Below are 17,199 nucleotides of genomic sequence, written 5' to 3' on the forward strand. Positions count from 1 at the left end.
GCTCAAAATGGCCAGAACCAAAGAACTTTCTTCTGAAACTCAGTTTATTCTTGTTCTGAGAAATGAAGGCTATTCCATGCCAGAAATTGCCAAGAAACTGAAGATCTCGTACAACGCTGTGTACTGCTCCCTTCCCAGAACAGAGCAAACTGGCTATAACCAGAATAGATAGAGGAGTGGGAGGCCCCGGTGCACAACTGAGCAAGAGGACAAGTACATTAGAGTGTCTAGTTTGAGAAACAGATGCCTCACAAGTCCTCAACCGGCAGCTTCATTAAATAGTACCCGCAAAACACCAGTCTCAGAGTCAACAGTGAAAAGGGGACTCTGGGATGCTGGCCTTCTAGGCAGAGTTGCAAAGAAAAAGCCATATCAGACTGGCCAATAAAAATGAATGATTAAGATGGGCAAAAGAACACAGACACTGGACAGAGGAGCTCTGCTTAGTAGGCCAGCATCCCGGAGTCGCCTCTTCATGTTGACGTTGAGACTGGCGTTTGCATGTACTATTTAATGAAGCTGCCATTTGAGGACTTGTGAGGCGTCTGTTTCTCAAACTAGAAACTCTAATGTACTTGTATATAAGAGACAGATTGCGATTGATATTAAGTAACCATCTGTCTTATGTTACCATACCAAACGTAACATATCATACTAATTTGAGTGTCCCGGATTTACATTTACTAAGTTACATCTAGTCTATGATGCCAGGCTGTTTTGATGCATCTTCTGGTTTGGTGGTGAATTCCCATACTAACGTTAAAGTGTAATGTCGTGGTGCGGAACAACAAAAGAGACAAAAGTAGGGGTGTGCCGAGTAGTCGGACAAAACGAGTATCGTAAAGGATATGGGCAATTTTCTGGACACGATTATGATCCTATCATTTTTCGGTTGCTAGTGTCATGACGTTGGCCTGGGGGTAGGTTTTTCCTCTCTATATCTTACTGATGTGACATTTGAAAATCCCTTGGTTAACATAGAGATTCTGGGAACATCAGAAGGTGGGGGGAAATTAACAATATTTTGGTAATCCGACCAGTTGAACATATGCGTTGGTACTTAATGAATAAGATGTCAGTTCGGTTGTCATCTGAGACATTATCATCAATGATAGGATGACATAAACTCTACAGTGGAAAGTATACACATTAGAGTTATCAGATTCACATGGAATTGTTGGGCAATTTAAATGTTTGAATATCAAATTATTGGTGAAAAGATTAAATGTAATTTTAGCTTCCAAATGAGAGATTTGGGTTTTCATAAGGTTAGGGCTCTGCTCAGTCAGTGGCCCGCCCCTGTGAAGAGACATGGGTTATAAAACTATGAGAACACACCCTTCTCCCTCCACTATATAAAACCTTGACGAAAATGTAACCTCCTGTTCCGGGTACATTAGGATGACGATCCGATGTCAGAATGGTTCAGCGTGAGCTTTGGTTGCGAATGGTATGAACTTTGAACTCTTGTTCACTACAGAAGTGATACCTCCTAGCCGTTGAGTTAGCAACAACAGCTGCAACAGACAGAGTATCCCGTCTACCACACAACGACGTTACTACAACGTATCCAATTTGCCAGCAGAGACATTCTTCAAAGGACAAAGGACTCTGTTTGGCAACACGGCCTTCCATCTACCACCAACCTACCGAAGCGCAGCTCAGAGTAAATATTTATTGCATTTTCCTTTTCCAAATGGGCGGTAATTTAGAATGCATAAGATACTGTATTTACGATAGCATGGCTTCTCCCTTTGTTCCTCAAGTCTTCCCGCTCTTTCACTCAAACCCAGCCCCCTTTTCTTTTGTGTAACCAGCTGTCATATCTGTTCCGTCCGCTAGGGACGTTTTCCTTTATGACGTAATTTGTAATCAAGGTATGATTCATTCTGTGTATATGTAATTCTGTGTGATTAGTTAGGTATTTAGTAAATAAATAATTAAACCCAATTTTGTATTGCTGATTCAACTTGTTTGCTAGGGTTCGTGAAGATAACCAAGAATTTACAACTTTCAGATGAGACTGAAATAAGGTGACGATTAATATTGACTGCTATTGATGTAAAATATTACTAGGTCTTTAAGAGTTTATTCGGAAGATAACAGCTCTATAAATATTATTTCGTGGTACCCCGACTTTCTAGTTAATTACATTTACATGATTAGCTCAATCAGTTAGTATTCATTACGGAGAAAGGATTTTTATAGAATAGCATGTCATATCACTTAATCCGGCATAGCCAAAGACACAACACTAGCATGCATCTTTCTCATGTCATTCAGCTTATGTGCGAGGTCCTACGTGGTCTAAATCAGTCGTTCCTAAACTCTGGGGCGTGGACTCTACGGGGGCGTGAGGTGTCCGCAGGGGGTCGCGTGGGTCCCCCACCCCCAAAAATAAATAAATTAAAATAATGATAATATTTTTATTTATTTTTGGGAACTTAGTCCGGCTTTCAACTTACTCTTGAAAGTTATAATAGTATAATGTATAAGGTGCAATTTTGAAATTGGTAGTGCATCATGAGTTTTTCTTTTGTCATCTCAGTCATATCCTACTTTAGAGAGTTATTTATAACTTGTCAGAAATGTCCAGATCAACTAGGACAGTGGTTCCCAAACTTTTTATAGTCCTGTACCCCTTCAAACATTCAACCTCAAGCTGCGTACCCCCTCTAGAATCAGGGTCAGCGCACTCTCAAATCTTGTTTTTTGCCATCATTGTAAGCCTGCCACACACATACTATACGATACGTTTATTAAACATAGGAATGAGTGTGAGTTTGTCACAACCCGGCTCATGGGAAGTGACAAAGAGCTCTTATAGGACCAGGGCATAAATAATAATCAATCATTTTGCTCTTTATTAGGCATCTTACATAAAAAACGTTATTTGTTGATCAAAAATTGTGAATAATTCACCACGGGTTAATGAGAAGGGTGTGCTTGAAAAGATGCACATAACTCTGCAATGTTGGGTTGTATTGGAGAGAGTCTCAGTCTTAAATCATTTTCCACACAGTCTGTGCCTGTATTTAGTTTTCATGCTAGTGAGGGCTGAGAATCCACTCTCACATAGGTACGTGGTTGCAAAGGGCAACAGTGTCTTAACAGCGTGATTTGCCAAGGCAAGAAACACTGAGCGCAGCCCTATCCAGAAATTGTCAGTGGCTTCTGATTAAATTACATTTTCACATAACCGCTTGTTGCAATTTCGATGCGGCTCTCTTGTTCAGATATCGGTAAGTGTACTGGAGGCAGGACATGAAAGGGATAACGAATCCAGTTGTTTGTGTCATCCGTTTTGGGAATGTACCTGCGTAATTGCGCACCCAACTCACTCAGGTGCTTCGCTATATCACATTTGACATTGTCCGGAATTTTCACTGTAGTGTCCAAAACGTAGTTCAAGCTGTCAGGCATTCCCTTGGCAACAAGAGCCTCTCGGTGAATGCTGCAGTGTACCCAAGTGGCGTCGGGAGCAAATGCTTGCATGCACATTACCACTCCACTACATTATGTCTCCCTGTCATGGCTTTTGCGCCATCAGTACAGATATGAACACATCTTGTTTTGTTTCTAATGACTGCGCAAGAGTGGTTTCATTGAGTTGTGAGATGTTTTACTTTTGCACATATAACACACTGTGGCTGAGGAAAGGCACTACTCCCAATATAAGTGAACCCCAAATCAATGTAGTTCTCGTCATATTTGCGCCTCTTCGATGGTCCAACGTTCCTGTCCGTTGTTCTCTTCGGCTGCATCAGATTCACAACTGTCAGTGTCCATGCTAGCTGGGCTAACAACAAATGTAGAATTACTGATGCTAGCATTGGATGTGCTCATGGAAGCAGAACAACTTGCGTCATCGACAGGTGCAGTTGTAGTACTACTGTTAGTAGCACTACTGCTGGGAGCTAATTTTTTTTTAACCATTTATCAATTTTCGAGCAAACGGATTGAGCAGCAGCTATGTTTGGCTACATGCCGACCGTTAGTGGAATTATTTGAATAGGCTACCTGTATTTGACTTAGTGTTGTTATTTCGCTGAACACTAGATGGTTTAATTTTATTTATGACAGTGAAACGAGGCTACTCAGGCGAGAGAAAAAACTCACCCAAATGTATAGCCCAATTGGAAAATATAAATGGACTGTTTGAAAATGTGAAGAAATGTTTCAAAACAGATTTTTATTTGGCGTACCCCCAGTGGCATTGCGCGTACCCCAGTTTGGGAATACCTGAACTAGGACATATCAGCTAGGTTTTTTAGCCCATAGATTTTGTTGTGATGTTTGAGTCACTGAAATATCACATGAATACTCATTAGACATGGCAAAATATATAGAATTGTAATCAACCGAAGCACATTTCCTCGCAATCAGCTGGTAGTGTTTGCCTTTCGATTATGCTCAGCCATGTAGTGCAAGTGCTTGTCTGGCATTCTGGCTTGTAGAGGTCGTGAGAGGAAACTTTTGTGATCCAAACGCTCATTTTTGCCTGACATAGAATTCTATGCAATTCAACATCGGGTCTTCAGCCTAGTTAGCCAGCTAAATAGAATTAGATATTAATAGGGTCTCTATGGCCAGCTGGCAAAAAAATCTTTGTTGATGTTAGCTAGCTAACATTAGCTACTTACCCTGCAATCTCTCCTTAGATGGATTTTCCTTCTGAAGCAACATTATTATCTCAGAAACGTTAAAATCTACCTGTTGCACTGTGTCGATTAACTATTAAATAGTTTGGTCTCATTTTAATTGATTACACGAGTAAGCAAAAAATTATGAGCAACACTAGGCAGCAGGGAAAAAAGTATGATAAAATGTTGTGAAACGTGATTGCCTAGTAACTGATGAGCTGTCATTGGTGAACATCATGCATGTACAATGCTAAGAATGGTATAACTGACCCAAGATAGACCACATTCTGTCATTTCCTATAGAGCCCCACAGCGGAGGTGTCATAATATCCATAACACCTATTTGTCAAACAGGGCCAATGGATCCAATCGTTTTTCCACCATTCAATTTTAGAAACACTTCAAATAAGGGCTGTGTTTCGTGTAGGCTTACCCTGGTTTGACATTTTGATAACCATGTAAATCTCTCTCGGACAGGGTGACTTTTATCAATATATTCAGCTCTATTTACTCTTAGATTCGAAAATGCTCATTAGTATCAAAGCAGACATCATGCAAGACTACAAATCCATGCAAGCTCCTGCACATCTCTATCTGACACCTTTGCTGACAGGTATTGTGTCAATTTAAAACTTGCATAAGACAGTTCACAGGATTGTCAATTTAAAGTAATGTTGGCAATTGATTCATTACTTTATTTAGCAAACATTAATCTACAGATTGTTACCTTTGCCTTGATTTGGCAGTCTCGTCCATATCATCAAGGCATTTGTAGTTCTTTATGATAGCTACATTAACAGCTAATAAGCATTTCATTTTGGGGGGGTAAATACAGGTGAATATATTGATAAAAGCCACCTTGACCTAGAGAGATTTATACAGTTATTAAAACGTCACGCCAGGGTAAGCCTATACAAAATACAGCCCTTAATTTAAGTGTTTCTAAAATCCCCTATGTGAAAAATGTATGGACTTAAAATGATTGGAACCATTTTCTTGTTTGACCGCTAGATTTTATGGGTATTATGACCAATTTTTTACTTTTTAAAATGTTTATTTAACTAGGCAAGTCAGTTAAGAAGAAATTCTTATTTACAATGACGGCCTACCAAAAGGCCTCCTGCGGGGACGGGGGCTGGGATTAAAAATAAAAAATGAAATAAATATATAGGACAAAACACACATTACGACAAGAGAGACACCACAACACTACATAAAAAGAGACCTAAGACAACAACATAGCATGGCAGCAATACATGACAACCCAGCATAGTAGCAACACAACATGACAACAACATAGTAACAACACAACATGGTAGCAGTACAAAACATTGTACAAACATTATTGGGCAAAGACAACAGCACAAAGGGCAAGAAGGTAGAGACAACAATACATCAGGCTAAGCAGCCACAACTGTCAGTAAGAGTGTCCATGTTTGAGTCTTTGAATTAAGAGATGGAGATAAAAACTGTCCAGTTTGAGTGTTTTTTGCAGCTCGTTCCAGTCGCTAGTTGCAGCGAACTGAAAAGAGGAGCGACCCAGGGTTGTATGTGCTTTGGGGACCTTAAACAACAAAAATACTTAAATACATGTAATTTTGTCCTTGAAACATTTAATTGAAATACTGTAGGATTCCATTCATTCCTATGGAGGACTGCTATTACTAGGGAGTGCCAATATGGCCGACCGGTGGCTTCAAAGCCTCTCAATGGCCAATACATAGCATCAGCAATCCAGGGTTTATATACTTAATTGGCAATAATTCAATTCGCCATTGCACTCCTTCTAAAGAACAGATTTTTTAATAACATGGGCAAAGGGTAAAGTCTACAAAACATTGTCCACTTTGTTCGTAACAGATTCTATTTTTGAAAACAGAGAAACATGTGCCCCCTGCTGATCCCTGCGGGCCCCACATTTCGTGAACCACTGGTTTAAATAACTAAACTGGCTGTCTGTAAAGAGAAGGGCGGGCTGTACGTCGATCCTGCTGCTCTGATTGGATAGAGTGAAACTGTATTTCTCCTTCCACTCGCTTCATGATTTCACCCAATCAGTTTTCCTTGCATGTTTTCAATCTGATCATTTCGATTGCTGCTGCCTGCTACTATGATAAATCACATGTTGAGGAAGTTTGCTATCAAGCTGTGCATAATATCTAACAAATGGGGCAAGGGCATAGCCATAGGAAGTACTTTGGGGGTGGTATGGCAAAGTGGAGTGTAGAAATACACCCACCATTTCAAGCTCATTTACTGTACTTCTACACAATTTTAAAACTCTAAAATGCTATTTGGAGAACAAACAAAAATGTCCCCCCAATATTAGGTTTAAAGGTATGTGGAATGGCGTGTACAATGTACTACTCAACCTCATTATACATAGGCTACATGACTCATTCAGCCTGCTTGAAGAACAGGACATACAGTACAACATGAAATAGATGCATAGTACACGCTATCAAGCCTGACTTCAAATACCGACGTCAATGTGAAAGTAACCGGAGCATAAAACAGCTGACTGCTAATGCTAACTTTGCCAGATGAATCCTACATATGCATTGAAATAAAAGGCATACATCAAAGGAATTACTTAGGCCTACAATCGACGAGGCCGCATAAAGACATACAAACTCGATGAATGAAGAAAAATCTATACATTAAGGCTGCGCCGATGATTCAGCACCGCTGAATGGACAGCGCCTCGGTACAGTTAGGCATAGTGGAGCTCCGTGGGGTGTGGCTGAAAGGACCGAGTCTCTGTCTAGTAGCCAGCTAGAATTAGGCTATTCTGTTTGTGGGAAATTAGACATTTTCTTGGCACAGATTAGTAGCCTACAATGCTTATATGAAAATCATAACTGGCACGCAGATCTTTAGAAATTTGTAGGATAAATTGTAAATTGTCACTCATATGAAAAAGGTTACAGACCCCCTACTATAGGCTATATGAAGTCACCATACAGTGTACTATGACAGTGTCATTATTATTGCATCAACGAACGAGGCAGCTCTGAGAATATTGAAACATTTTGTATCAACAAGACTGCTCTGAGAATATTAATATTGCAAAATAGTAGCCAACGCAGAGGCGGCCCGCAAAAATGTATCCCCGGGCCAGTTTGTCTCTGTCTGATATTATTGTGTTGCCTATGCAGCATCTGGGTGCTCATTATATACACTGAACAAAAATATAAATGCAATATGTAAAGTGTTGGTCCCATGTTTGTTTCATGAGCTAAAATAAAAGATCCCAGAAATCCACCTAACAGGTGTGGCATATCAAGAAGCTAATTAAATAGCATGATCATTACACAGGTGCACCTTGTGCAAGTGACAATAAAAGGCCACTCTAAAATATGCAGTTATCACACAACACAATGCTACAGATGTCTCAAGTTGAGGGAGCGTGCAATTGGCATGCTGATTACAAGAATGTCCACCAGAGCTGTTGCCAGATAATTGAATGTTAATTTATTTACCATAAGCAATGTCGTTTTATAGAATTTGTCAGTACGTTCAACCAGCCTCACAACCGCAGACCTATTGTATGGCATTGTGTGGGCGAGTGGTTTGCTGATGTCAAAGTTGTGAACAGAGTGCCCCATGGTGGCGGTGGGGTTATGGTATGGGCAGGCGTAAACTACGGACAACGAACACAATTGTATTTTATCAATGGAAATTTGAATGCACAGGGATACCGTGACGAGATCCTGAGGCCCATTGTGAGGCCCATATTTGTAAAGGTATATGTGTCCAACAAATGCATACCTTTATTCCCAGTCATGTGAAATCAATAGATTAGGGCCTAATTAATTCATTTAAATTGACTGATTTCCTTATATGAACTGCAGCACCATCAGCACCCCTTACTTCCCGTGGCTATGGGAAAGGGTAGGGGAAAAAACGAAATCCCCATTCTGTCTGAGTGACAGCAAACCTGGCTGCCTGCTGCAAGTTGAGGACACAGAGTGCTTATATATATATATATATATATAAGCACTCTATATATATATATATATATATATATATATATCCAGGACCTTCACTGCCATCTGCAGACCAACTAATGAGCTGCCTTGAAGGATCCATCTTACCATCTTATTTTCACCCAGAGAGAATTGAAAGATATACAGTGGGGCAAAAAAGTATTTAGTCAGCCACCAATTGTGCAAATTCTCCCACTTAAAAAGATGAGAGGCCTGTAATTTTCATCATAGGTACACTTCAACTATGACAGACAAAATGAGAGAAAAAAAATCCAGAAAATCACATTGTAGGATTTTTAATGAATTTATTTGCAAATTATGGTGGAAAATAAGTATTTGGTCAATAACAAAAGTTTATCTCAATACTTTGTTATATACCCTTTGTTGGCAATGACAGAGGTCAACTGTTTTCTGTAAGTCTTCACAAGGTTTTCACACACTGTTGCTGGTATTTTGGCCCATTCCTCCATGCAGATCTCCTCTAGAGCAGTGATGTTTTGGGGCTGTTGCTGGGCAACACGGACTTTCAACTCCCTCCAAAGATTTTCTATGGGGTTGAGATCTGGAGAATGGCTAGGCCACTCCAGGACCTTGAAATGCTTCTTACGAAGCCACTCCTTCGTTGCCCGGGCGGTGTGTTTGGGATCATTGTCATGCTGAAAGACCCAGCTACGTTTCATCTTCAATGCCCTTGCTGATGGAAGGAGGTTTTCACTCAAAATTTCACGATACATGGCCCCATTCATTCTTTCCTTTACACGGATCAGTCGTCCTGGTCCCCTTGCAGAAAAACAGCCCCAAAGCATGATGTTTCCACCCCCATGCTTCACAGTAGGTATGGTGTTCTTTGGATGCAACTCAGCATTCTTTGTCCTCCAAACACGACGAGTTGAGTTTTTACCAAAAAGTTCTATTTTGGTTTCATCTGACCATATGACATTCTCCCAATCTTCTTCTGGATCATCCAAATGCTCTCTAGCAAACTTCAGACAGGCCTGGACATGTACTGTCTTAAGCAGGGGGACACGTCTGGCACTGCAGGATTTGAGTCCCTGGCGGCGTAGTGTGTTACTGATGGTAGGCTTTGTTACTTTGGTCCCAGCTCTCTGCAGGTCATTCACTAGGTCCCCCCGTGTGGTTCTGGGATTTTTGCTCACCGTTCTTGTGATCATTTTGACCCCACGGGGTGAGATCTTGCGTGGAGCCCCAGATCGAGGGAGATTATCAGTGGTCTTGTATGTCTTCCATTTCCTAATAATTGCTCCCACAGTTGATTTCTTCAAACCAAGCTGCTTACCTATTGCAGATTCAGTCTTCCCAGCCTGGTGCAGGTCTACAATTTTGTTTCTGGTGTCCTTTGACAGCTCTTTGGTCTTGGCCATAGTGGAGTTTGGAGTGTGACTGTTTGAGGTTGTGGACAGGTGTCTTTTATACTGATAACAAGTTCAAACAGGTGCCATTAATACAGGTAACGAGTGGAGGACAGAGGAGCCTCTTAAAGAAGAAGTTACAGGTCTGTGAGAGCCAGAAATCTTGCTTGAAAAAGCTTGTTTGTTATTGACCAAATACTTATTTTCCACCATAATTTGCAAATAAATTCATTAAAAGTCCTACAATGTGATTTTCTGGATTTTTTTTCTCATTTTGTCTGTCATAGTTGAAGTGTACCTATGATGAAAATTACAGGCCTCTCTCATCTTTTTAAGTGGGAGAACTTGCACAATTGGTGGCTGACTAAATACTTTTTTGCCCCACTGTTTTTCTATAAATGGATTCAAATGATCCAAAGGGACAGTGTTTGCATCATGATAAGTTTCCCATTGTTTGAAGCTATATTTAATTAGCTAGTTTAATTTAATTTCAATCAAAGCAAGTATACATTAAAATGGCTATCGATTCTGACAGCTTTGATCTGGGGGCAATTTGTAATACAATAGTCCTCACAATAAGCAAAAAGCCCAACTTCAACCGACTTATCCTGCCAAGATCCAGTACCTTGAGGTAGCTGGCATATAATTGTTATGACAGCTCCCTATATTACCTATCCTCCTAGAATTAGAGAACACCACCACTGTTCACAAGTTGTTCAAATTAAGTTTGTCTTCATTCCAGAGCCTTTCAAATGCAAAGTACATTATCTGTCCATTAATGACATAAATTTAAACAAAAAGCCAATTTTCGATAGACCAATAAGCCAGACTAATATGGTTGCAGTGAGTAAACAGCACACTCAGGTTTCAGCAAAAGAAACCATTGATTTTAAACCATTTTTTCATTAAATATAAAAAGGTACTTTGTCTTAGAGAGAGAGAGAGAGACCAGGAATTCACTTTACCATATCGACCTTCACTGCCATCTGCAGAGACAAACTACTGAACTGCTTTCAAGGATCTTATGGCAATCTTCTTCTATCTCTTTTCCAGATATAGGGATTCATCTATTTATATAACTATAACTTGTGAATCTGTTAATTAAAAGTATCTCTATGAGCTCCTCCGAAGAGACATGAAAAGAAGTGACATTCTTCTCTGAGTATTTATTTCTCTAATAAGAATATTTGACTTAAAAAAAGTTGCTGCATGTTTCACCATGGACATCATTGCTCACAATGCTTTTCCTAAGGAGTTCATTAATTAATTAACTACCTTATTTGTGGCGCTATAGTGGTGACTCAAGTTTGTACCACAGATAGAACAATGAGCCAGATATTCTGCCGCTGCCACTCACTGCCAAATATGGTGATGAGAGGAAGACCAAGTGACCCAGCAGTGGTCAAAGATGGAGCGAGATGGATTTGGCTGACATTCTACACATTTTCTCATCAATTAAATAATACAGTTTTCGGTTTCCAAAACTAGAATCTGTATGAACAGAGTGGATAACTTTTTGTAGACTTAAGCCTTTGCCCAAGTTTTTTTTAAATTGCGTTCTTTAGCAGGAGTGCAAGGGCGATTTGAGTTATTGCCAATGAAGTATAAAAGCCCTGGATCGTGTCCTATGTATTCGCCATCGAGAGACTTTGAAGCCACCGGTTGGCCATATTGGCACTCCCTAGTAGGAGCAGTCCTTCATATGATTTTATATTTTATTTAACTAAGTACTGAATGAATGGAATTCTACAGTATTTCAATTAAAGGACACAATTACGTTCATTTAAGTTTTATTATTTTTTTGTAGTGGGGACAGTGACATTAGTACTCACAAATACAACAGGAAATACCTTAAGGAAACATTTTTCATTTTGTATGTTTAGCTCACATAATATAATTGAAAAGTATGCATTAAGGTGTCTGTAATAGAATAAACGTGTCAAAAACGAATGTAGACGTTAATAAATTAATAAATGCATTTCTATAGCTTCCTAAATCTTTTTTTACAATTGAGGAGTACCAAGATGGCTGGACGGTGTCTCCAATATAACTCCCCTGGGGAATCATCCAGGGTTTATACACTTCCTTGATTATTGCACACACGCACTTCACAGAGTAGGCATTCCCTATCGGAAATATGCAAATACATGCTATAACGCACCAATAGGATCTCACTATTTTGTGTTGGCTCTGCCCACCTTGCTTGTTCTGCCCAGGCACTATGATTAATTTGCTCCCATCGTAAACAACAGGCAGTGGTCTATCTTAGGTCAGTTATAAAATTATTTGTTTGTGCTGTACATATGAGCAGCACATGCGTGATGTTCATCAATGACAGCCCATCAGTTACTAGGTAATTACATTAAATCGTTTTCCTGCTGCCTAGTGTTGCTCATAACTTACAGAGGTAAAGACAGTTTCAAGTTGGATATTCGGCGGATATTCACACATTCAAACCTCAATAGCTTTCAAACCATTTGAGCCAGAGACTCCAAATAAGTGTCATGATGTTGGAAAAATTGCACACAACATTGCACAGGTCTTATTTTCACGATTTGGACATTAATTTGCTTTCCAAAGCTAATAAACACGTGGAAATGTGAGAAGCATTTTGTATTCATAGTTGAATTAGTTAGGGACCGTAAACAAAGTACAAACTTTTTTTACATTCGAATTTCAATAGCTCCTTGGTCATGTGACCTACAAAGTTCAGAATGTCCACTGACTACCCTTCTATATTGCACACCCTTTGGTTTGTTCACTTTCAACTCACACGTTTTTACATACATTTTTCAGACTTTCTCATTTCAATAGCTCCTTGGTCATGTGACCTACTGACTTCAAACAAGGTTCAGAATGTCCAATCAGTTGGCCTACACATTGCACATCCTTTAGTTTGTCCATTTTCATCTCTCGCGTTTTTACATACATTTTTCAAACTTTCTAATTTCAATAGCTCCATGGTCATGTGACCTAATGGACTCAAACAAGGTTCAGAATGAACAGTCAGTGGGCCTACACATTGTACACCCTTTAGTTTGTCAATTTTCATCTCACACGTTTTTACATTAATTTTCAAAATGTTAAATTTCAATAGCTCCTTGGTCATGTGACCTGTTAGCTAGCTAACATCAACAAAGCTGTTTTGCCAGATGGCCACGTAGAGATCCTATTAGCTAATATCTAATTATATGTAGCTTGCTAACTAGGCTGAAGACCCGACGTTGAATTGCATATTTAAAATTCTATATCGGGCAGAAATGAGTGTTTGGATTAGGAACGTTTCCTCTCACGACCTCTACAAGTCAGAATGCTGAAGTGATACTTTACCGGTTGTCCGTGTTCTTGGTCCTTTTTGCAGGTAGGGATGTGAGACAAAATATCCACAGAGTAGTGTTATCAACCTGACCTTCAGTATGATGGTCTGTATAGTATATATTTTGTATCCGTTTTTTTTCCTGATAGTGATGCAATTCGCATGTGTCAAACACAATATGGCTGAGACTAACCGAAAGACAAACACTAACAGCTGATTGCTATGAAACGTGCTGTTCAGTTGATTACATTTGGCTGTTGTTTACATTATTGTGCAGTGTGTCAACAGATTGAAAATACAAGTGACAGAACCTAGTACCGGCGCCACAAAAAGTCGGAAAACAACACTTTCCTGTGGATACCCTATCTCCACCTCCTACCGCCAAAAGTAGCCTGGACGCATAGAACGCCCCTCTGCATAACGGGCATGGTTTTGGCTTAACTGAGTTGGGGAAAAGAAAGACGCAGGCTGGACAATAAAAGTCTGAAAAATGGCTAAAGAACGTTGGCTGAGCTGGAACACTAGCATGAGGCCACAGCAAATTCATTGAAATGAACCGTCGCAGAGTCTCTTCTGACTAAAGTGGTGCTAAGAATTAAATTTCCCCTAAATGGCACCAAAAAATGTCAAACTTTTATTTTACCACTGCAATCAGTTCTTAGGACGAAACTGAAAAATAACAACTCATGAAGAAAGTAAACATCCGCACTGTAGGACACTGTAAGTGTCCTTACAGTGCATTCGGAAAGTATTCAGAACCCTTGACTTTTTTCACATTTTGTTAAGTTACAGCCTTATTCTAAAATGTATTACATTGTCCCCCCCCCCCCCCCCCCTCATCAATCTACACACAATAGCCCACGATGACAAAGCAAAAACAGTTTTATTTTTATTTATTTTTTAAGAAAAGCACATTTAGTTACTCAAATGGCTACCTGGACTATTTGCTTTCACCCCTTTTTTATGCTGCTGCTACCCGCTGTGTATTATCTATGCATGGTCACTTTACCCCTACCTACATGTACACTGACGTTCAAAAGTTTGGGGTCACTTAGAAATGTCCTTGTTTTTGAAAGAAAAGCAAAACAATTGTCCATTAAAATAACATCAAATTGATCAGAAACACAGTGTAGACATTGTTAATGTTGTAAATGACTATTGTAGCTGGAAACGGCTGATTTTTATAATGGAATATCTACATAGGCTGACATAGGCCCATTATCAGCAACCATCACCCACCCCTGTGTTCCAATGGCACATTGTGTTAGCTAGAATAGAAAGAGGAGTGGGAGGCCCCGGTGCACAACTGAGCAAGAGGACAAGTACATTAGTGTCTAGTTTGAGAAACAGATGCCTCACAAGTCCTCAACTGGCAGCTTCCTTAAATAATACCGCAAAACACCAGTCTCAACGTCAACAGTGAAGAGGCGACACCGGGATGCTGGCCTTCTAGGCAGAGCTCCTCTGTCCAGTGTCTGTCAACCATCTTAATCATTTATTTTTATTGGCCAGTCTGAGATATGGCATTTTCTTTGCAACTCTGCCTAGAAGGCCAGCATCCCGGAGTCGCCTCTTCTCTGTTGACGTTGAGACTGGTGTTTTGCGGGTACTATTTAATGAAGCTGCCAGTTGAGGACTTGTGAAGCATCTGTTTCTCAAACTAGACACTAATGTACTTGTCCTCTTGCTCAATTGTGCACCGGGGCCTCCCACTCCTCATTCTATTCTGGTTATAGCCAGTTTGCGCTGTTCTGTGAAGGGAATAGTACACAGCGTTGTACGAGATCTTCAGTTTCTTGGCAATTTCGCACATGGAATAGCCTTCATTTCTCAGAACAAGAAATAGACTGACGAGTTTCAGAAGCAAGTTCTTTGTTTCTAGCCATTTTGAGCCTGTAATTGAACCCACAAATGCTGATGCTCTAGATTCTCAATTAGTCTGAAGAAGGCCAGTTATATTGCTTCTTTAATCAGAACACAGTTTTCAGCTGTGCTAACATAATTGCAAAATGGTTTTCTAATGATCAGTTAGCCTTTTAAAATTAGAAACTTGGATTAGCTAACACAACGTGCCATTGAAACACAGGAGTGATGGTTGCTGATAATGGGCCTCTGTACGCCTATGTAGATATTCCATAAAAATCTGCCATTTCCAGCTACATTAGTCATTTACAACATTAACAATGTCTACACTGTATTTCTGATCAATTTGATGTTATTTTAATGGACAATTATTTTTGCTTTTCTTTCAAAAACAAGGACATTTCTAAATAACCCCAAACTTTTGAATGGTAGTATATGTATGTGTGTGTGTGTGTGTGTGTGTGTGTGTGTGTGTGTGTGTGTGTGTGTGTGTGTGTGTGTGTGTGTGTGTGTGTGTGTGTGTGTGTGTGTGTGTGTGTGTGTGTGTGTGTGTGTGTGTGTGTGTGTATGTGTGTAACTGTAAAGTAATGAATGACCATTTTTTGAAAATCATGGGACATATAGTCTTTGGTTGCATGCTATTTCATGTCAATCATATTGCTGCTTGTTGGCTATAACTTGCTGATCATGGTCTTATGCTGCCATCTATTGGAAATATTTAGCAATTAAAAGTTATTGTTTCACAGCAGACCATAAAGTCATTGGAGATGCAGCTGAGAGATAGTGTATTTTTTCTTATTAATTGCAGAGATCAGTCTAAAACCAGTCCCAACTGTTCCACGCCAATTGCTCGACTTTCACATAGAGGTTACTAGGTCACGAACAGTTCAAACCGCATTTGAAATATAAAATACAATCAAATGTGGGTTGTTATCAATTGTTCTTTCTTGCAATAATACATACCACAAAATAACTAATTAATAAAACAGCAAATGCTTACGTAGGTTTTGATACAAAAATAACAAATGTTATTTAATACTATAATGGTATTTACTAACATATTATTACTTAAATAGTTTGTAGAAGTGTTCTAGGCTACCCTACCCCAGAATTAGGGTACAAATCGATTCGCTAGACCAGGTATTCCCAAACTGGGGTACAGGGGGTACGCGCAATGTGATTCACATTTTAAAAAATATAAAAAATAAGAGTACAAAACAGTACATTTATATTTTCCAGTGGGGCTATACATTTGGGTGAAGTTTTTTCTCACCTGAGTAGCTTGTTTCACTGCCAAGAATAAAATTCAACCATCTAGTGTTCAGCGAAATAACAACACAATGTCAAATACAGGTAGCCTAGTCAAAAAATGAACATCTAATCACATAGAGTTTTTTGAGCGAGAATAAAAACGACTTTCAAGTAGTAAGACATGTGTAAAAGCAACAGATACCATTAATAAGAAGGGGCTAGAAGAATCTTATATGGTGAGCTACCGAGTGGCTAGGACAGGCAAGCCCCATACTATTGTGGAGGATTTAATTATTCCTGCTGCCGTGGATATGGCTGGGACAATGCTGGGGGAAAAGGCCCAAAAAACTATACAGACATTGTCTTCATCAAACAACACTGTTTCTTGATGCATCAGTGACATGGCAGGAGAAGTTTTGAAACAATTACTGCTCCACATACAAATCAGTGAATTCTCTGCGTTACAGCTGGATGAGTCAACAGACGTGGCGGGCCTGGCACAGCTCCTGGTATATGACCGTTACGTTTATGGGGGGTCAATTAAGGAAGACATCCTCTTCTGCATGAGAGGATATTTTTTAAGTACTGGATGGCTTTGTGACATCAAATGGACTTTGGTGGTCAAGATGTGTTGGTATCTGTACTGATGGCGCAAAAGCCATGACAGGGAGACACAGTGGAATGGTAAGGCACGTGCAAGCAGTTGCTCCCGATGCCACTTGGGTGCACTGCAGCATCCACCGAGAGTCTCTGCTGCCAAGGGAATG

Source organism: Salvelinus alpinus, chromosome 3 (assembly GCF_045679555.1).
Source record: "Salvelinus alpinus chromosome 3, SLU_Salpinus.1, whole genome shotgun sequence".
Lineage (NCBI taxonomy): Eukaryota > Metazoa > Chordata > Actinopteri > Salmoniformes > Salmonidae > Salvelinus > Salvelinus alpinus.